At 33.6% G+C, this 21023-nt stretch overlaps 1 protein-coding gene and 1 long non-coding RNA gene across 2 annotated transcripts in view; one reads left to right on the top strand and one right to left on the bottom strand.

The window, feature by feature from the left end:
* Kcnd2 (potassium voltage-gated channel subfamily D member 2) overlaps positions 1 to 21023 on the top strand; it is a 454936-nt gene that overhangs the window by 288707 nt on the left and 145206 nt on the right. The window lies entirely within an intron of this gene.
* Positions 4221 to 5451, bottom strand: LOC141419937 (uncharacterized). The gene is made up of 3 exons (XR_012444662.1): positions 5339 to 5451; positions 4595 to 4741; positions 4221 to 4310 (listed from the first exon to the last, which is right to left on the bottom strand). It is a non-coding gene; the product is annotated as an uncharacterized lncRNA (long non-coding RNA).

Genomic DNA, 21023 nt, shown 5'->3' with positions numbered 1-21023 from the left:
ATCTGCATTTCAGCTGGTCAAGTGAAAAAAATGATTTCCTTATTCCTACTGTATAGGCTTTAGGCAGAAGCTCAGGTTGGCTCTAAGGCCTGACTTTGCTCATCAAAACAGTAACTTCTTTTTTTCCCAAGTAAATTAAAATACCATCATTGATTACCTAAATAATATACAAAGGCCATGGGTTCAAAAATGTTCGCCTGTATTAACATGAAAATAATGAGCTTGTAGGTTATGATATTAGGGTGAGGACTGAATTTTAAAAACAATTCATTCTATGCAATTACTATTTCCAAAAAGCAATCCATAAGTGTATAGGTTCTAAATATATAGTTTTCATATAATTTAGTACTTATACAAATGTCCTATGCATACATCAGGCACTAAATTGCCTTACTCAGTGTGATATATTGTGATGATTTGTTACAGTTTAAAAATTTGGGAAAGGTGAACAAAATCTATGTAAACAGTCTAATAATTTTTTTTGAAATGAGAAGTAAGGAGACATAGATATATCTATAGGTGTACATACATACAAGTACACAAGATCTTTCCCATTTTAAAAATTCTATTCTTTTGATTTGTAAGAGTTTATGTGTTTGCTACGAAATACTTTCTAGTTTCAATAAGCTATGATATGTTAGTTAGACTGTATGAATCCTTTTTAGATTATGAGACTCTCCAAATAAAATATCCAATATGGAGCGTTATAGTATTTTCTGCTTAAACATATCTCTTTAAAATTTACCATTAAAAACTCTGACAAAGCAGCAAAATTTGAGTGCTTTCCTTTCTCACAGTTTCTAAATTGGTATAGAATCAGAATAACTACAAGTCAGTCATGTAATAATGCTCCACGGTTTTCCATTCTCTTCTGTTTTATATTACACATTGTTGATCAGACTGAAGATAAAATTGTAAAATATACATTGAAAACTAGAAATAAATATTGCTCCCAAGTTTGACTAAAATGTTGAAAGTCTCTGCCAAAAATGCCGAAAGGAACAAATTTGTCCAAGCTTAGTTTATCTGAAGTAAAATAAATGAGGTGTCTTTCTGAAAAGCTTGTTTTACCAATTGTATTTCTCCCCTTAAGCACAGTTGAAAACTAACTTCCCTCTGCATGACTAAAGTAAGCTTCTTTTCCTGGTAGTCTGACCTAAAAATACCAAAAGACACTTTTCATAGCAAGTAAAGTTAAAGGGCCTGGAACACGCATCTTCAAGTGGGCATTTTGGGTAGAAGTTTCATTCATTAAAAACAAAGTTTTTTGGTGCTCCCAGTTTGAGAATTTGGTATATGTCAGAAATCTGCAAGTGTGGCTAGCTCTGTCCCCAAAGACATTTCCCTACACGATATAGTCAAAAGGTCCAACTTTATTACCTAGTCTAGCAAGACACCAGATATTGAGCAAAACACCAATTCTATAAGAACCCACTTAGACAAATTACAATTATTAAATTAAATAAAGAAAAAAATTAGAATCCTATGATAAATCCTACCTTATTTTTTGTCTGCCATTCTTATCTTTAAATAATTTAAATTTGACATTGAAAACACTGGTATGCCACTTGACACTAAAATTCCTGGATTCTGTTCCTGTGCTAATATTTAACCCTTAGAAGAAGGTTAAGCTAAAAATTCATTTAGAATGAGAGAAAAATAGAACAAATTTAAATGAATCCTAGGAAATTTTAAAGTTTAAGATAACTTGGCATTTTCTTGTTCTTTCACTAGATAGGCAGAGGATAGTATTTATATTTTTCTACCATAGACTTTAATCTAGAATGCAAGCAAAATTAAATTGTCAAAAATTGCTTATAATGCAGTTAAATGCATTCACTTTCAAAGTAGAAGGGCTCCCTTCTAATCAATTCTAGAATGAGTTGATTTGAATTATATATTGACCATGGTAGCTTGAACTTAATCACTGTCAAGTGTCTTTGACCATGCAAACACAGAAATACTTGTCAACAGCCAAGCTTCATGGACCATAATGTGTAAGATGATTTAAAATAGCAATGGCAATCCTTAAGAACAAACAAATGAAAGCAAAAGTGACCATAATTGTGCCCACTTGTGCCATTTTTTTTTACAACATCTGATAAAAAGGACACATGGATTTAACAGAAAAAGAAAAATCTCAGCATTTATTAAATGGCTACAATAACAAAGAATAATGTTCCAAGAAATAAAAACAGATTAATCAAAACTTAGTTGCACTTTATGATATATTTAATACATTGTAAGAATCTTTGTAAATGCTGCAATGTACCCCCATCCACACAAGAATAAAAAATAAAATAAAATAAAATAGCTAAAGCATTTAAAAAAAAACTCACTTGGAAAGCCAAAAATACCAGTGCTTGATCATACTGTCCTAGATTGTTTTTATTGGACTGTGTTGCATGCTGAGCAATGGGAGTTTTACAGCTTTTCATATGATTAAAAAAATGGGAATCAGTGCTAAAACCCACTATTCTAGACTATTTTATTTCACGTTGACCCATTTTTTGTGTCATTCTTCAGATCAGCTTAGGCAACATCAGCAAAACAAATAGCTACAGTTTGATATTGGGGAACTGTGTATGATTGTTCTCCACAGATTTCAGTTATCTAAAATTTCCTTACTTACAAATAAATCTGATGCTTACTATCAGGCTGACTATGAAGAGATACAATAAATAAATAAATAACTCTTACAGAATCTCCTTAACAAATATCTGTACATATGGCTGCATGATACCCAGGAACAGTTCATTTAAGTAGATGGTTTAAGTTCTAGAGACTTACAGCAAATCACTTGGCCAGACCAGAAGTCAGCTTGTGACCCTGGTATCACTAAATAGACAAGGGCAGTGCTAAGTTGCATGGCAACTTATCTCTGTGCCTCAGATTTCTCATAGCTAAAATAAATGCGTTTGATAAAGTCATGTCTAAAGCTCTTAAAAATTTTCAGATTGTTCACTTTTTACATGTCAGTAATTGTCTTTCCTTAATATATGCATATATAAATAAGAATGCTCTAATACAAAAGTATATTTATGATGTAAACTAAGTTTGGTATCTTTATTCTCTCACTAAATATCATAGCTAGTTGTGAACACATTAGGCACACTGAAAACAGAAGAAGCTGTAAAGAAGTCAGTAATCATGCTGTCTCACCACCCACCATTTTGCCATCTCTTTTTCTTATAAGGTTTCAAACAGTTACCTACATTTGACACATGGACCCACATGTAAAAATAGGGATAATATATGTTAAAAATAATAATGTTCATGCTAAAAAATTTGAATTTAAAATAAACAATTGAATGAATCACAAATCACATGAATAAGCTTACCACTTACACCTAAATATTTCATATGACTTCTTTCTTTTCTAATGTTATAACAAAGATAATTTTCAATGCAATATACTTTAAAATATTTTTCATTACTCCACAATCTTCTCTTTTACAAATTTATTTAGATTTTGACTTGTTGCTAAATGTTTAAGTTTCTTCTAACATTTTTATTTAATAAACAATGTCATGAAGAACAGCTATGTATGTGCCTTGGATTGCCTCTTATTACTTCCTTAGGCTCGATTTTTATGAGTTCAAACAGTATGAACATTTTCTAGATCATTATTTGTATTGCTAAATTCCTATTCAAAAATTGTGACACTTCACCAAAATTATTTTTTTAATAGTCTGATTGAATTAAGGATATACTTCTAAACCTGTTTTCTTCTTTCTCCCAAGAAATTATATCCATCTTTAGACAAATAGCAGAAGGTGAAAATAATAACAGAGGTGATAACAATTTGATAAAGACTAATATGCTTATTGCATAATGTTTCACTATTTAGGAAAAAAATCTTGGTTCCAAGATCCTTATGAAGATATATAAAAGTATAATTGTGATCTTTTAAAAAAATTTACAATGGCAGATTCTAAATGAACAATTTCTTATTGTATTTATTTTATTTTGAGATAGATCCTTGAAACATCGCTCAAGTTGGCCTTGTACTCACTATGTAGCTCCAACTGGTCTCTAACTCTTAATCCTCCTGGCTCTGCTTCTTAAGTGCTGTGATTATAGAATGCACCAGCTTCAATTTCATATTAAAAAAAAACTATGTGGCAAATCTGGAAGACAGAAAAGAGTAATTAATACAGTCAGAATGTCATTTTTTTATTTTTCCTTTGAGATTGGTACCATTTTTAGTCATAACTTACTGTGAATGGACCACCCATGAAACGCAATTTCACAATTCTCTTCCTGCCAGGAGGGATAGGAACAAAGATCTGCTTGCCCACCTTTTCAGCCTGTATTAAAAGAAACTAGGTTAACTAAGCTTCCTGGATTCACGTGACAACAATGATTAAAATCTTCGTATTTTTAAGAAAAAAAATTTTGAGTTTTTATTTATTCAAAAAATACCCACTCTCAATTTTGATTTTATCTTGCCATAAAGGTGTCAATCTAGCTAGCAGAGTAACTCAAGTGGTAGAACTCCTTCCTAGCACTTTTGTCTTTTCATTGGCCCCATTGTTAGCCCAAAAGGAATTTTATTCTTCAAAACATTTCTTTTCTTCCTTTCCAGTCTTACCTTCAGCTCTTCTATAGCCTGAAGAATTCTCAAATGGCTCTCTATAATTTCTTGGCTTTTAATGTCAGCTCTCATCCTATGTGGTTTTCATTGTCTGTGGTATCTTTATGTGCACATATCTTCATTCCCCAATTTCACTGCAAACTCCTACAGGGCAAAATATTTATTATATACTTGCAGTATAGCCCACAGCCCTACCCGAATTTGTTACTCATAGCTGATATGATATAGGTTCATATAGCATCTTGGTAATTGAAAAGTACTTAGACACTCTTCAGGGCATCATTCAGGGCTGTAATACAGCTTTTTCTCCACTACTTCAAATCCCCACACTGCAGGGCCACTCATGTTCATCACCATTTTCTCTAATTCTTGATGAGTATTTTCATGAGTATCCCAGATCTGAATTCCAATCTATGATTTTTTAATGAGTTTCATATTATTGATATAATGTTATCCAAATATAGAAATGGAGCCACAAACTATTTATTGTATATGTGTAGAGGACTAGGACTAGGCTAGGACTGACATGACAAAGCAGTAGGTGGTTCAAACACCAGAAATTTATTTTCTCATAGTTCTAGATAAAGTCCAGAAGTCCAAGATGAATGTACCAGCAGAACTGGTTTCTTCAAAAGCTTGTCTTACAAATGTCTTATGAGTAGCTAACCTTCCTCCTCTGATAAAGACATCAGTCATAATGGATTAGGGACACCCTAATGACCCCATTTTTTACTGAATTACCTTGTTAATGATCCTCCAGTATCTCCTAATAGTCACATTCTGAGATACTAGGTGTCAGGATTTCACCATATAAGTTGTGGGGAGGCACAATTCCACTCGTACGTAAATACCTTCAGAGAAAGACATTCAAATATGAAAATCACTGTGTGCATATAAATCTATACAAAGAAAAGACACTAAGCTTTGTTGAAAGGAAAAAGAACCACACAAAAATCCAAAGGATCGTGCAGCCTATTGTGTAAAGAATTCATCTGGGAAGGTGCCCACAGAACATCAGGGAGGATCACGGGATGCAACATTGGTGCCTCAGTAAGAAAAAGGAAGTAGCTAGTACATCCAGTGAAATTTCAGTGGTTGTTAATCATATCAATTTCTATTCCCTTGAGAAATTCTCATGAAACTGAGGTAAATATCTGGAATGTACAATTGACAGAGACATATGGAGTGCATGCTTTCCTAATGTAAATAAGCTTTCTATCCTCTTTGGGGGCATAAGTTACATTTTGAATTACCTCATAACACACATGCTGCCCTTGGGTATCAACAATTTAACATTCCATGCAGATCCATTTCCCAAACCTGTCCCTAGACCAGGGTCACTTATTGATTGTGTTCAATTGTGGTTTGTCCTGATCATTTATAGTCTCATGTTCAGATGCCTCTTTCAACACATTTTAAAGTTTCCTTGCTGGTATTCCTGCTGTTATTTCTTAGGTGACTCATGTTGTAATTTTCCAAACTGGCTCTCTTAACAGTAAAGAAAAAGCATTCGCACAGCTAAGATGGATTTTATGTTCAGTGCTATTCTCAACTACCAGTGGAAAAAAGTTGAACAAGTAGCATTTGAAACAGGCACATTGGGAGGAATATAAAAGACCCATTCAAGAATTAGCTGCCTGCAGAACAGCCTCTTGTCAGAAAGACTCACTCCCATTCCCATTCCTCCTGAACCCACACAGAAACATAATGGAATTCTAAGCAATCCTAATTCCTAGTGGCAATCTTAAATATATGTGCCCACTTTCTCCCATATTATGGATGTACCATTTTGCCTATTCCTTGTTCATGAACATAACACACACACACACACACACACATGCACATTTCAGGTTAAATATTAGTTAAAACAAAAAAAGCAGAAATGTGCAATTGTACTGGACTTGCAAAAGAAATGACTTATTAATTGTCTTGATTGACATTGAAATGAAAAACTATGTTTTCAGTATGTTTGTATTTGTTAGATCAATGACCTTTTTCACCTGAGTGATCACACCTACTTTAAAATGGTGGCTTTTGAGAATATTTGGGTTTGTCAAACTATCTAGTTACCCCGGGGTCCCTAACACACACTTAGGTCTGTTTTCTTTCTTAGGAATCACCAAATATGACAGTGGCATTACTAATACTTTCTTTTGCATATGAAGAGTACAGGGACATAAAAACATAAAAGTACTGGGAAATACAGTAGTATAAAATTCACCTCAGTGAAGAAATAACTGTCCCTTGCATAATTCACAAAGGAACATAGAGAAAGAGAGGAGGCAACAGGTGTCAGTGAGGTTGGGAAAGTCATTGTCAAATAAAGGGCTTTGTTGCGGTCTAATTGAAATTCTTTAAATGCTTGAGAAAAGGGAGGCTGGTGAATTCACACATGTGTTAGGCATGACTTGCACAGACAAGGTAAATAGAGCAAACAATACAGAGAAGCATTCTGAAATTCAGGTAGAGGAAAAGAATCTATTTGCACTATCAATGAAGTAAGTCAGGGACCATATATTATGTGCCAAGGAGAGAAAGGACAATAGAAAACAAGAAGAGGGCAGGTGCCATCCATGTACACAGGTTAAGAAAGAATTCCAGGAAGCAATCCAGGGAATCGAGAAATCTGGGCCAGGGCACTAAATACTAAACACAGTCAGTGACGCATCTCAGTGCTCACTGGGATGAACCAGGGATCTCTACCAAAAACAATATTTGAAAGTAGTGCTAATGAATCTGAATTCTTTAAATTTCATTTCTATGAAATTAGGTGATCTTCACTGGTGTCTATGAGCCGTCACTAGGTATTCAGTCCACATTAATGAGAATCTCTCAGGTTTCACCATGGAGAATTGGCAGCTTTTAAAGATTGATCCTTTGACAGTCATATGGCTCAATCCAGCTCAATATATAAATTCTGAGCTCACTCTTATAATCCTGTCTCAAGAGAAATGTCAAAGGTTACTCTAGTTGATTTCTATATGAGATATTTTTTTCCCATGTAGGGAATATGTGATCAGATTTCTAGCCATCTTAAGTATCACACAGCGAAAGCTTACAATAGCTGTAAACATACACACATGCACATAATGTATACATTTGTATGAGGTACAAGTAGTTACAAAATGATGACATTGTAACTTCTAATGAAAATCACAAATACAAATCCTAAAGATTAACAGTGATATCTAGAATGTTCATACTTCTTTTAGCTGTGACCTTTTTAATTCTTCTCCATTTAAATACTGAATTTCTCATCATGGCTTTTTGTTGTTGTTATTCTTGTCAAAGGACAAAAAAGAGAGCTTTACTTTACATGTAAGTGCACCAAGTTTTTGTTTACAATTAAATTTGTAGGGTGTTATTATCAAAACTCCTATAAATAGATTCTATGTCCTATTACTATGCATTAGAGATTAGATACAAATAGTTTTCTGTCACTTTTAAGAAAATAATTCTTCTTTCATATATTGAATATATAACTGTTATAAATTTTATAAACTATCAAATAGCCAAAGATATATTTCTAATGATTTCTAGCATTTTATGGTTAAGATTTTCACTGCTTCCTTGATGATTTCCTGACTTTCAGAGGATTTTTTTGTCTACTTCTACTCATTTCCTACCAGTGTAGCATTTTAAATAGGTGTTATAAATCTCTGCCAAAGGCACATTCATAGCCCTGCTTGAATGGTTTCATTTGGACTAGAAATACCCTTACTTTTCAAGTTTCTTCAAGATCTTTATCATGATGAACTAACCCTTTGTTTTCACTGAAGAATAAAGCACAACTTAAAAAGCCTGCTAAAGAACTAAATTTACGAGATTTCTTTAATTTTTCTGGCATAAATCCAATATTATGCCATATTAATAAACTAATTTTTAATTTTTACTTTGAAACCCAAATAAGTATTTTTAGTTATTTTAAACAGAGAAGGGTACATTATGAATATAATTTTTTTGATACATTCACTAGTTCAGCTGTATAAGTCAAACATTTCTGATGCCTGAATGCCATAAAATTTTTCACAGAGGCAAACAGGAGGCTGCTATCTTGTTTTGCAGTTGTAGTGAAACATGTTCTAAAAGACAAGTGTAGTAGGTTATGTTTTTTCCTAATCTTTTGAAAATCAGATGAAATTCTGGCGCAAATATTGCTTCAAAATGCCACAAAATTCAGTAGAATAATACAATAAGTTAGAAATTTAGAAAGTAAAAACTAGAGATAGAAACCTTTTACAAACTCCATTATAAACCTAGCCAAGTAGACACAAGAATACTAATTTCCTGAAATGTGTCAGAATTTTTTAAACATTTAGCCTAAAGGAAACTGTATAGATTCTTGATCTGTTTCATGATCAGAAAGCATGGATTATTCATGTGGTTATAAGTGACCAGGGAATGCATCATGTAATGACTTAATAGGATTTTTACCAGATGAATAGATTTCCTAACAGAAATGTCTTTTGGGAAAAAAAAGTATATGAGAAATAATATGACCTTTCTCTTCAACATTTCTTTTATAACATCAGTTACTCTGCATTCTCCACAAAATGATAAAAACCCACTACCTTAATCTTGATAAAAGCGCTTATCTTCACAGTGGTCCATTTTCCTAAAGCATTATACACCTTTATAATAATGCATCTGGTGTGTGTTGCAGCTCCTACTGTGGCACTATACAGTTTGTACTTGCATTTAAGACATAGGAAGAATAATTTAGTAGCACTCATAGGTTTCACATAATCTACAGGCACCTCCTACAGATTTTGCAGTAGACTCTAAGATAATCTAAATTCTGGGGCCTCTGATTAGAAACCAAGGTTATTTTCCATACATGGTACTTTTAAAATACTGTTACATTCATTGTCATTCATGAGGAGATCCTTTTTTGCCTAATAAATCGTAAAGCTTTATTTTTATTTCAGTTTTTATTTTAACATATGCTCTCCTCTTCTCGGTATAGTTATGACTTGCAGGATGTTATTCTGTGTCCTTATGTAATAAAAATTCACAATACATTCAATTAGATTTTCACCCCTGTCAGGAGAATAATTAGTGACATTCCTAGCTTTAAATACTTTTGCAGTTGTTCGTTATATTCTAGTGAGTACGTATAAAGTAGTTTAAAAGTCCCTATCTCATTAAAATTTGTATTTTGTAATACTAAATACCAAACTTAAAATGTTATGAATGATTCTTGCCTCTCTATAGAACATATGCAGTGATAATTGATGTTTATTGGAGCTAAAAATAATAATAGAGGGAGACAATCCGTGATCTCTACAAAGTATGTTAAAACTGAAATGTGAGATGAAGCCTAACCTGGCTCCTCCAGAGACTGGCTTCCACCACTGAAAGGAAAGGCCCTCCAGAGCTAGATTAGCTATAGGGCATCTCAAGAATTTGCAGCCAGGGCTCTTGGCAAGCAGTGATGAACATGATTCCTGAGTGGATTCTTCAGACTTAAATCTTGGATCAGAATCCTAGAAACTACATACTTCAGACCCATAATCATGAAACTGAATCTAACAGGAAACTGGTGGTAGAAAGCAGAGCAGAACACTGTTCACCCACTACTGATTGAGGAAGATAGAACTTGCTTGTTCCACAGCTGCATTCACTCCCACCTCCTCCTGACATCTCCGGGCTAAGGGAACACAAACTTGGACAGAAACTACATTCAGTCACCAATTACAATGAAAACTTTAAAAGTGGTGGATGGAGGAATAGCAAAATAGTCAGGAACAGGAAGAAGACTGAATTAGTTTTACACCATTGCTTAATGTATATTTTTAATTTTGCCTCATCCAATTACTTTAGGTTTGGGACATAATTGTCTATTAGCCTGTCTGACAGTATTTTATTCAATAAATGCCTAATATGCAATGTCTTGGGATTTCAGAACATTATCTCTTGTGCTAAGTTTGAAAATACCTAAATGATTCCCTCCCATAGGGATGTGCGTTGTCAAAAAGCAAGGCAATAAAATGTTAATCAAAAAATACCTTCACTTAGCCAGCCCAGAAATACTTCCCTGAAGACACAGGTCAAAGCGGACAAATACTATTTCACAGTAAAATCAGGAGGTAGCACATGTGTGTTTCAAAGAAAGTTGATACCTCTCAGTCCAGGAACATTTAAACAATCTTTTTCTTTCTACAGTTAGAATTTAAGTTAACATAAAAAACAGGTATTAGAATTTTAAATGTGTACTAGAATATGTATACTAAGTGTAGTAAGTTTACAATATAAAATAAATATCTAAATGATGAGTATGCAAAGCACAGAATAAATAGAAATTTAGGCCTTAAACTTTAAATTTTCCACTCTTACCAAAATAGACTTTTAATAAATAATGTAACCTATATAATATATTGAAGAACTTGTTAGCCCTACTTTGTGAGGGAATTATAGACACTATTTTAAGCCTTAAGATGAGGAACATTCAACAGCCTATTTACTGTAAGAGTAGGCATTGTCAAGGGCACATACACAGTCACTACTGAAGTCCTTTCCAGCTACTGAGCCTAAAATCCTTAAAAGCTATGACAAGGCAGCAGGTGGTAAAATAAATTGAATAATTGTTACTTTTGAGTTTTGTGTTCTTTTTAACATACAAAACATCTTTTTTGTGAGCTCAATTTATTAGAGAATTTATTCTCTAGGAAACATATATGAAGTACCACTTTTTTTGAAGTAGAGAACTGAAATTTTCTTTCTAATTGAATTCTTTTAAATCATCAGGTCTGACCTCAGATGTTGGGCAAATTATCTAACCTCACTGTGATCGAGTTTACTACTATGTAAAATGGGGATAATGACAGCACTAACTTCACAGTGTTGAGTGGGGACCTGAGTAAGGTCATGGTCGTGCTCAGTGCATGTTTATTTTTATTACTTTTGCCATTTTAAACACTTCTAATCAGAAAGAAGCCTGCAAAGTTCCCATCTTGGTTATGTCCGTAAGTTTTCATAAAAGCTGTCAACTTCACTCTGTTTACAATGGATTGCATCTCATTTGTCACAATAAGGTACAGCTCCTTATGAAAGATTGCATCCTTCACATTCCTACTTGTGGCAAATAATATTAATCAGCCATTAAAACCATTCATCCATTTATTAGAGGAATACTGGATATGAGGAATGTGCTTCTGGGAATAAAAATGCCACTAGATTCTCAATTTTATGTACTTTTGTCATAAAATATACTGCACTGTAATTTGAGTCTGTATTTTTAGAGGGAGAAGTTCCAATAAGAGCTTTCATCTGATTTTCAAAAGATTATGTGGTTGGTCCCAAAGACACATTTTTGTGAAATCATCTGTATATTCTAATTTTATCCTTGCATCAATCTAGGCCCTCAAAAAGTTACATATATGGACTGTACTTGTTTGGTCTTTCATAGAATTTTTTACTGAATTACACATTAGTGCTATAGCATTGTCACCTAGTTTCAGCTGTATTTATTAAGTAGATCATTGTCTATGAGAACACTTAGATTCATTTGTTAAGCAGGTTTCATAAGAGAAGTTCTACTTATGTTTCACTTTCAGGAAAAGTTCTGAAAATCTGTTTTGTGTTTTTCTTACAGACAGGTGAACACATTGTTTTGGGCTGCTAGAAATCTATACTGAAATGCACACACAGGTTATCCATCCATGTTAAACATATTTTAGATTATTTTTTCAAATATGGTGTTTCTTCATCTATATTTCCCATGACTTTTCTTTGATACCCTGATGTGTACCACCACTCATGTTCCATAACTTTAAGTAGAATTATGTCTCAGCTTTCTTCCAGCTTAGTGAAAATTACAAATGACACACTTCTTTACAAATTTACTGAGTACTTACAATTGGTAAGTTAAAATTACATGTATATTAAATAATAATGATTGAATAATAACATTAAATAATATTAAAAAGTACTTTCATTGCTTGTTCTATTCTGAATTATTGTTCAGCAAAAAAAATGGACTGACCCTCAGAAAGGAAGTACAACTCAATGGTTAGTACCCCAGTCATGAAGTTAGACTAGTTGTTTTAGTCCAGGCTCTGCAAGATTTAGTTAAAATTTTATATTGACAATGCCACTTTACCTATATATCTCACAAGACTGTGTTAGAATAAATGAAATGATACAGTGGAAAATGCTGTGAAAAGCACTATAGAAATGCAAAGTATTGGTATAACCTGCAGATTGGAGTACATTTACCCACTGCCTCACTCAATATAGAATCATAACCACAGTCAACTGTATACTTTGAACCTGTGGCTAAAGGGCTCTCAAGGAAGACAAATTTATTCAGTCTTTATTCCATCTCCCTCCACCACCCATCAGTTATAGGATCTTGGCAAGTTTCTGAGCCTGCTTTAGTCTTCTCAAAGGGTTTTTGAGAGCGATAAGTGAGATAATTTAAGTAAAAGCCTCTCGGTGGTAAATCTTAGCCATTATTGTTAACATTCATTCCTCTACCTGTGCTTAAACGTAATAAGCATTGTAAAAAGAAAGCTCATTCATTAAACTAGAATATATATGCTATATGCAAACATCTTCATGCAATAGCAACTGGTGGTTGATAAGATTTTATAAATAACAACTTAGGAGATTCTAGGCACTGACTAAAAATCTAATAAAAAATTTAATTTAAAAACTGTGTTCAGAGTACCCTAGTCACTCATTTCTGGCTTAAGAGCAGTGGATGTAGTGGAGGGCTTTTAATGAGGCAGCTACTAGCATGGTTGTTCTGTCAGGTACGTTTAATCACCAAGTACACAATGCAGCCACATGCAACAAGTCTGACAAAATGCAGTTCTGAGACAAAGCCATGATTCTCTTCTTGCATAAAGAAGCAAGTGCAGTGGGACGTTCTACAAATCTATCACAGTTGTGATATATTACACAATTTTTGCAAAGATGGACAATGTTTCTTGTAAAGTCAAAAAGGCACATTCATCTTTCTTCAGTATGAAGACCACAGCCTTTGCTCACACATCTCCTTATTGTATATCCAATATAGTTAGAAACACATACACAGATTGTAAAGACTAGAAGGTGTTAGTAGTATCTTTGTCTAATAAAAATAGGCTCATTTTGTTGTGAAGGAAATTAATATGCTCACTTTGATTGCTCTCAGTGCTACTTGAAATTTCTTCACTGTGTTTATTTTGTTATAAATGTGTTTTTGAGGAGTTATTTAACATTTTCAAAGACAGAATAGAATGTCTGGTGGAATTACAACATAATCCTGATAAACATTCTTGATGCTCTTATTTTCTGAGAGAGTAGAGAGATAACTGTTGTCAGAACTCACTGAGAAATACCAAATATTATAAGCAAACAGTTTTGTTAAAATGTTCACAGAAAATGGCCAACTCAAATACCAGCAATGCAGCTTGACTATATAAGAACAAATACAAAATTGTTTCAAAAAGATTTTGTGAAAATCCTATTTAGTTTAGTGAAGCACAAAGACAAAATGAAAGAAAATCCCCTATCTATCAAATATTCCTCCTCAGAGCAGCAATTGGAACTGAAATAAGTTGCACTTCATGACACATGAACCAATCGCATACTAATTTACCTCTCTATTACTTCTAAGAAATACTTGATTGAGGCTAGAATAACCTCCTGACTGATTTACCAAGCACATTTAAGAAGCTAATTAAATTATCCCACCAGATGAGGTCTATAGGCAGCATCCCATATACAGATATCATATCACAGAATCCTTTTTTGTTTATTGTTTTTACATTTATTCATTTGTGTATACATTGTTTGGGCTACCTCTCCTCCCACCCCCACCCCCTTCACCCCACTTCCAGGCAGAACCTGTTATGCCCTCTTGTTCTCCAGTTTTGTTGAAGAGAAAATGTGAGAGACAATAAGACATAGCCTTTTTGCTAATTTGAGATAAATATACAGAGAGATTCCTAGCATTGCTTCCATGCACATGGGTATTACAACCCACATTGGTTCATATCTACCAGACCTCTTCACTACTTCCTGTTCACCTTCCCATAGTGATTCCCAGTGTAAGATTACTATATTCACTCCTATACAGTGAGTACATCAGCCACTTCAAGTTTTAGGTTTCCTTCCCTTTCCCTCTTTCTCCCATGAGGGTTCTCCCCTTAGTGTGTGACCCATGTCCAATAATATTACTGCATTTGTTTTATGGCTATAAACTGCATCTGAGGGAGAACATACGATTTTTGGTTTCCTGAGCCTGGCTAACTTCACTTGAAATGACGTTCTCCAGTTCCATCCATTTATTTGCAAATGAATAAAATTCCACTGTGTATAAGTAACACATTTTCTTAATCCGTTCATCGGTAGTGGGGCATCTTGGCTGTTTCCGTAGCTTGGCTATTGTGAATAGGGCTACTATAAACATGGGTGTGCAGGTGCCTCTGAAGTAACCTGTGTTGCATTCTTTTGGGTATATCCCCAGGAGTGGAATTGAGGATCATATGGCAGATCTATATTTAGTTTTTTAAGAAGCCTCAATATTGTTTTCCAAAGTGGTTGTACTAGCTTGCATTCCCACCAGCAGTGTATGAGGGTTCCTTTTTCCCACACCCTTGCCAACATTTGCTGCTGGTGCTGTTCTTGATGATAGCTATTCTAACAAGAGTGAGGTAGAATCTTAGTGTGGTTTTGATTTGCATTACAGAATCCTTTTAAATATAAGCTGTTACTTCCTACTGTAATTAAGGGCAGATGAAGCAACTGATTGCATTAGGAATGTTACCTACTTCAAATGGCTAGGTTTTTAATAAATACTCATCTAAACAATTTCAATAGCAAAAGATCTCCCCACTACAGCTATTACTATAACAGTAAATTTGTTGAATTCCCAGATCTATCTAATCTACATACTTGTACATATACATATACATATAGATAGATATATGTATATTTCCATCTATAAGTTCAGACATAAATAAACAAAAGATATAACCAGGCTATTATCCACACCCCAAAGTACAGATATGGTACCACAGAGATCAAGTGTTCATTCTCTGATTCCTTGTCCAGAAATAAATCAAGTTTTTGTGCAATCTGACCCCTCCACCCAGTTATTTCTCAGGGAAGAAGAAGAGACATTGTCTCACATATTGTCAAAGGAAGGAAATACTTCTGAGATATTCTATTGACCACTACAGCCAGCTGCCTATGAACATCTGCTCCAACATGCCAGCTTTGGTGTTCTTCTTTGTTGACACACAGGGGACTTCTACAGTCCAAATGACAGAACTCTTGAAACCCTAATCCATTAAGGTGTGATCCAGGGATTTCCAAAGCTTGTTGAACCTCAGTATCATCTGATAAACCCAAAAGACCAAAAATCGTATGTTCTCCCTCATATGTGGACATTAGATCAAGGGCAAACACAACAAGGGGATTGGACTATGAGCACATGATAAAAGCGAGAGCACACAAGGGAGGGATGAGGATAGGTAAGACACCTAAAAAACTAGCTAGCATTTGTTGCCCTCAATGCAGAGAAACTAAAGCAGATACCTTAAAAGCAACTGAGGCCAATAGGAAAAGGGGAACAGGTATTAGAGAAAAGGTTAGTTCAAGAAGAATTAACCTAGAAGGTAACACCCACGCACAGGAAATCAATGTAAGTCAACGCCCTGTATAGCTATCCTTATCTCAACCAGCAAAAACCCTTGTTCCTTCCTATTATTGCTTCTACTCTCTCTACAACAAAATTAGAAATAAGGGCAAAATAGTTTCTGCTAGGTATTGAGGGGAGGAGAGGGAGGGGGCAGAGTGGGTGGTAAGGGAGGGGGTGGGGGCAGAGGGGAGAAATGAACCAAGCCTTGTATGCACATATGAATAATAAAAGAAAAAGGAAAAAAAATAGATGATTTCACCTCCAACCAACTAAATGTAATGATCTATGAATAAATTTTATGAAATCTGTACTTTGAATAAGTGCCTTACAATAAAGACCCATTACTATAAGCACAGCAAATAACTATTGAATTAATTCCTAAGCAGATAGTACAAATTCAGTATCTGTCTGTTCAACCTGTTATAACAAATTACCATAGATGAGGTGACTGAAATAATAAACCTTTATTTCTCACAATTCTGAAAGCTGGAAATCCAGCCACAAGTCATGTTTGAATCTTAGTTGTTTCGTTCCTTTGTTACCACTTGGTATTGTCAGGAGTTGTGTGGAGGTTGTTTTTGGTTTGTCAAGTAAGCCAAATAGTCATTTAGACCTTTTGCTCACTTTTTAAAAATTGGATTGTTTATTTCCTTTTTATGTGATTTGAGAGTTCTTTGTATAATTCTTGATAAAAATCATCTTTCTGAATATTGAATATTCCCTTGCAGATATTTTCCTCCAGCCCTTTGTTTGCCTTTTAATTTTCTTGGCTGTGTTTTTTTTAACAGCACGAACCTTTAGTTGTTCTGAACACCAATTTACATAATTTTTTATCTTGTTAATTTGTAATGCATTTAGTGTCATATTTATGAACACATTCACTACTCAAGGGGTTTTTTGTTGTACAAGTTTTGTAGTTTGTAATTTACACATAGGTCTCTGATCCATGTTAAGTTAATCTTTGTGTGTGATTAAGGTATGGGTTGAGGATCACTTTTTTGGAATATACATGTTCATTTGTACAAACAACATTTGTTCAAAAGATTATCATTTTTCCTGAATGTACCCTTGCAATTTCATGGGAAATCAATTGAACATGAATGTGTGGATCTTTTTCTCAAGTTGCTGTTTGGTTTAACTGATGTATTTGTCTATCTTTTTGCCAACACTAATTGTCCTTAAACACAGAAGCTTCCCAGTAGGTCTTGAAATAAGTCAATGAGTCCTTTAATACTTCTGTTTTTTTCTCAAAATTATTTTAGCTGATTAATGTCCAAATAAATTTTAGAATGAATTAATTTTTCTAAAATATTTATGCTGAAATGTTTTTATGATTGAATTGAATCACCAAATTTAGGGAGAATTGACATTTTAACAGCATTGAGTCCTCTAACTCATGAATTTTGTATTTATGCACTTTCACAGAGATCAGTATATTTCTGCATTTATTTAGTCATCTTTGATTTCCTTCATCAGTGTTTTGCATACAAATTTCACACATATTACTAGTTTTAAACTTAAATGTTTCACATTTTTGGTGCTGTTATAATGGCATTTTTTTCAATTTTCAATTGTTTCCTACTAGTATACATGCTATATAAATGTACATTATGGTAATATGACAGTTCTGTATAGAAATAAAATTGATTTTTGTTTGTTGATAGCATCTTGCTGCATTGTTAAACTTACCAGTTCTAGGAGTTTTTAGATAAATTCTTTGGCATTATCAATGTTGACAATCATATCTCTGTAATAGAAAAAGTGTTATTTATTTGTTTCTGTTACGGATGCCTTTTCTCTTTCATTTCATTTGGATGACGCATAGAAGTAGTAAGAGCAGATGTCATTGCCTCTGTTCTGAATAGAGAATAAAAATATTTAATCTTTCACAATTAATTATGATACTACTTTTAGGTTATCTGTAGATACCCTTTTCCTAGATTAAGGAAATTACCTTCTTTTCCTAAACTGTTGGGAATTTTTATCAGGGAAAGATGTGAATTTTTCTTGTACCTGTTGACATTATCATGTTTTTTTGTTTTGCTCTTACTGTTTTCTTCTTTATTGTATTGAAACTGAATTTTGTCACTTAAAATATTTTGTAAGAATGTTTATTGGATAATCACATGATAAAAGTTTCATGTTAGAAGGTAGAACTCTTTATAGAGATTTACCCATTGTATTTTTATTGGATGAAATCAGACTTTAATCTTCCTTGTATGGATGGAGCAAAAAGATGCCAAAAAGCCTTCTTAGACTCAATAGATTCAAAATAAGTTCATCCAAATGTTGGTTTTTAATAATGTAGTTCCACTGTTACAAATTCGAAATCCAGAATATGAAAATTAAGCACAGTCCCATCAACTCTTAGAGCCATAAGAAGTGTAAAATATTCAAATGTATCTCATTGGAATGAATTCCTCTAAAATCCAGCTTACATGGACAGAGTACTAGACATTTAAGAATACCACATTTCCAAATGGGCCTAAAACTTCATTAACTTTTAATTCAAATAAGCTAATAAGTGTTCATTCAGAAGAAAATTAGCAGATTGTGAAAACAAATTGCAAATTGATTTTTCAAAATAGAGGGGACCAACAATGATGTAGCTAATTACCAAGTGAGCATTATTGTATTGTTTATAGGAAGACATCATTTGCCTTCACTTATTAGACACTTGGGAAATTAATTATAAATTTCCATTTTCCTTAATTCTAAAAAAATCTTGATTTTCAAAATTAGGTTAATATACAGGTATGGAGGAATATCTTAATGGGACTTATGTACTGTCTATCTTAGTGAATTTTTTAAACTGAACAACTGTATGTGAATTGAGTCATGTTTTCCTGATAAAAGTATAAATATTCCCTTACATATAATTCTCTAGTTTGATCTAATTTTATTATAATTTTTGTTTTTGTATATGTTCACTAAAGTTTAGTTTTTAACTGATAAATCAGATAAGTATATTTTAGCTACACATAATCAATCAGTAAGCACTTTATAAAAAGGTAACTCTAGTGGAAGTGACACAGAGGAGCCAATGACAATGACAAGTTCTTCATTGAGTAGTCTGTTCAAAGGAGATGACATTTGAACTGAATCCCACAAGCAAGAGAAAAGAAGGAAAGAAGGGAAGGGAGAAACAGAAAAGACATTCAAAAAGGACAATGACACAACTAATGGTATTTTTGTGCTGAGTAGAGTAGTTTCCAATGCACAGCTCACCCTACCATATGGGATAATGACTGCAGAGACTGGTCATTGTTAACAATAGCTAGTCTGTGGGTAAGGAATGAAGATTTAGACTCTTGCTTAGAATTCATTTCTCTACAGGAAATGCAGATGACAGCTAAAGAAGTCTAATTCTATGTGATATTATGTACTACGTGATAAGCTAGTAACACATGATTCAAGAGATACACATTGCAAACTATCCCCCATGACATCCTCCATAAAAAAATTCCCTCCAGTTGTCCACTAAAAGCATTAAAGGTCCTCGCCAACACTGAGCTATAATGTCCCTAAGAATATATAACTACTCACTTAGCTAATTTATAGGTCTGGCTGCTCACATGTGAGGCCAATATAGAATTCCATTCAGTGATTTTTGCAATTTGATCAGCTTGAAGAGGTGGATAAGGGATATCTTCAAGTAAAAAACTGTCTAGTGAAAATAAAAGCAAATAATTTAGGACCTGCAGCAGCAGAGAGCATTAGTTATAGCTCTTCCCTATGCACTGAACAAAAACTGCAGAACCCCACGCATACTGACAGAATGAGTGCCTCCACTTCAATCCTTTGTGGTACAGATGTAAATAACAAAATGATGTAAATAGCCATACGGGAAAATTCTATGTCCTCTATATTTGTCAGGTCTCCTCATTTTGGGGAATTCATGGGTGTTTAATGTGCTATTCTAAAAAATGTTGGGTCTCAATGATCACCTAAGTATGGTAAAATTCCCAGTGTTAGAATTAACAAAAATTAATTAAAAATTAATTTTTTCCTTTTTTTTTGAGAAGTATACCACTGAGCTTTGGGGTACATTTTTCTTGTTCACCTTCTTTTCTGTCTTCTCACTCCAACTGCTTGGGTTTCTGGCAATCATCTATTCAATATGGCTAGACAGATAAATGATGTCCAGTATTCCATGAGCCAACCTCATCATAGAAAAGGAAGTGATGGAGTATTACATAAGGAAAGGGATCCGTGCAAGTAACATAGAGAAGAACACCCACTTTCTGATACAATAATAAAGCTAGAATTTTTCATTAAAATTATGGGGTATGAGTTTATAATGTCAGACTAAAGAGAAATGTGAAGAAATCCTCTTTAAAAATATATTCTGCCTCAAAAACAATCACCTCAAATCTCTTGAGGAATGAATGCTCAAAATTCAGAAAGACATCCATTGTGAATGATACATAGCTTATCATTTTTCCTTTAGTTGTTTCTATGGAAACATTTTCAACAAACTCTTGAAATAAAGTAGAAAAGTCAGGAATAAAGACTCAGATACAGATGGAGTTTATGAGAGTAAATATTACTCTTAGAAATCTATTGAAATGTTCCCTTCTACTCCTGGGACAAAGATAAGAAGGAATTCAACATGAATTGTTTGAGGGATTCAATTATTATGAAACTAGACAGACATACTTTAATATGACACAAAAATTATTGAGAAAAAAGTTTATGTAATCTGCATATGGAGTCTTCTAGAGTAGAAATAGCACTAAATATTGAATTAAAAACTACCTTATCTTACTTGTTGACATGGTGATCTATTACAAT

This window comes from Castor canadensis, chromosome 2 (genome assembly GCF_047511655.1).
Source record: "Castor canadensis chromosome 2, mCasCan1.hap1v2, whole genome shotgun sequence".
In the NCBI taxonomy this organism is placed as follows: Eukaryota; Metazoa; Chordata; class Mammalia; order Rodentia; family Castoridae; genus Castor; species Castor canadensis.
Note: the sequence above shows the minus strand (reverse complement) of the source record. Positions and strands in the feature narration are given on the sequence as shown.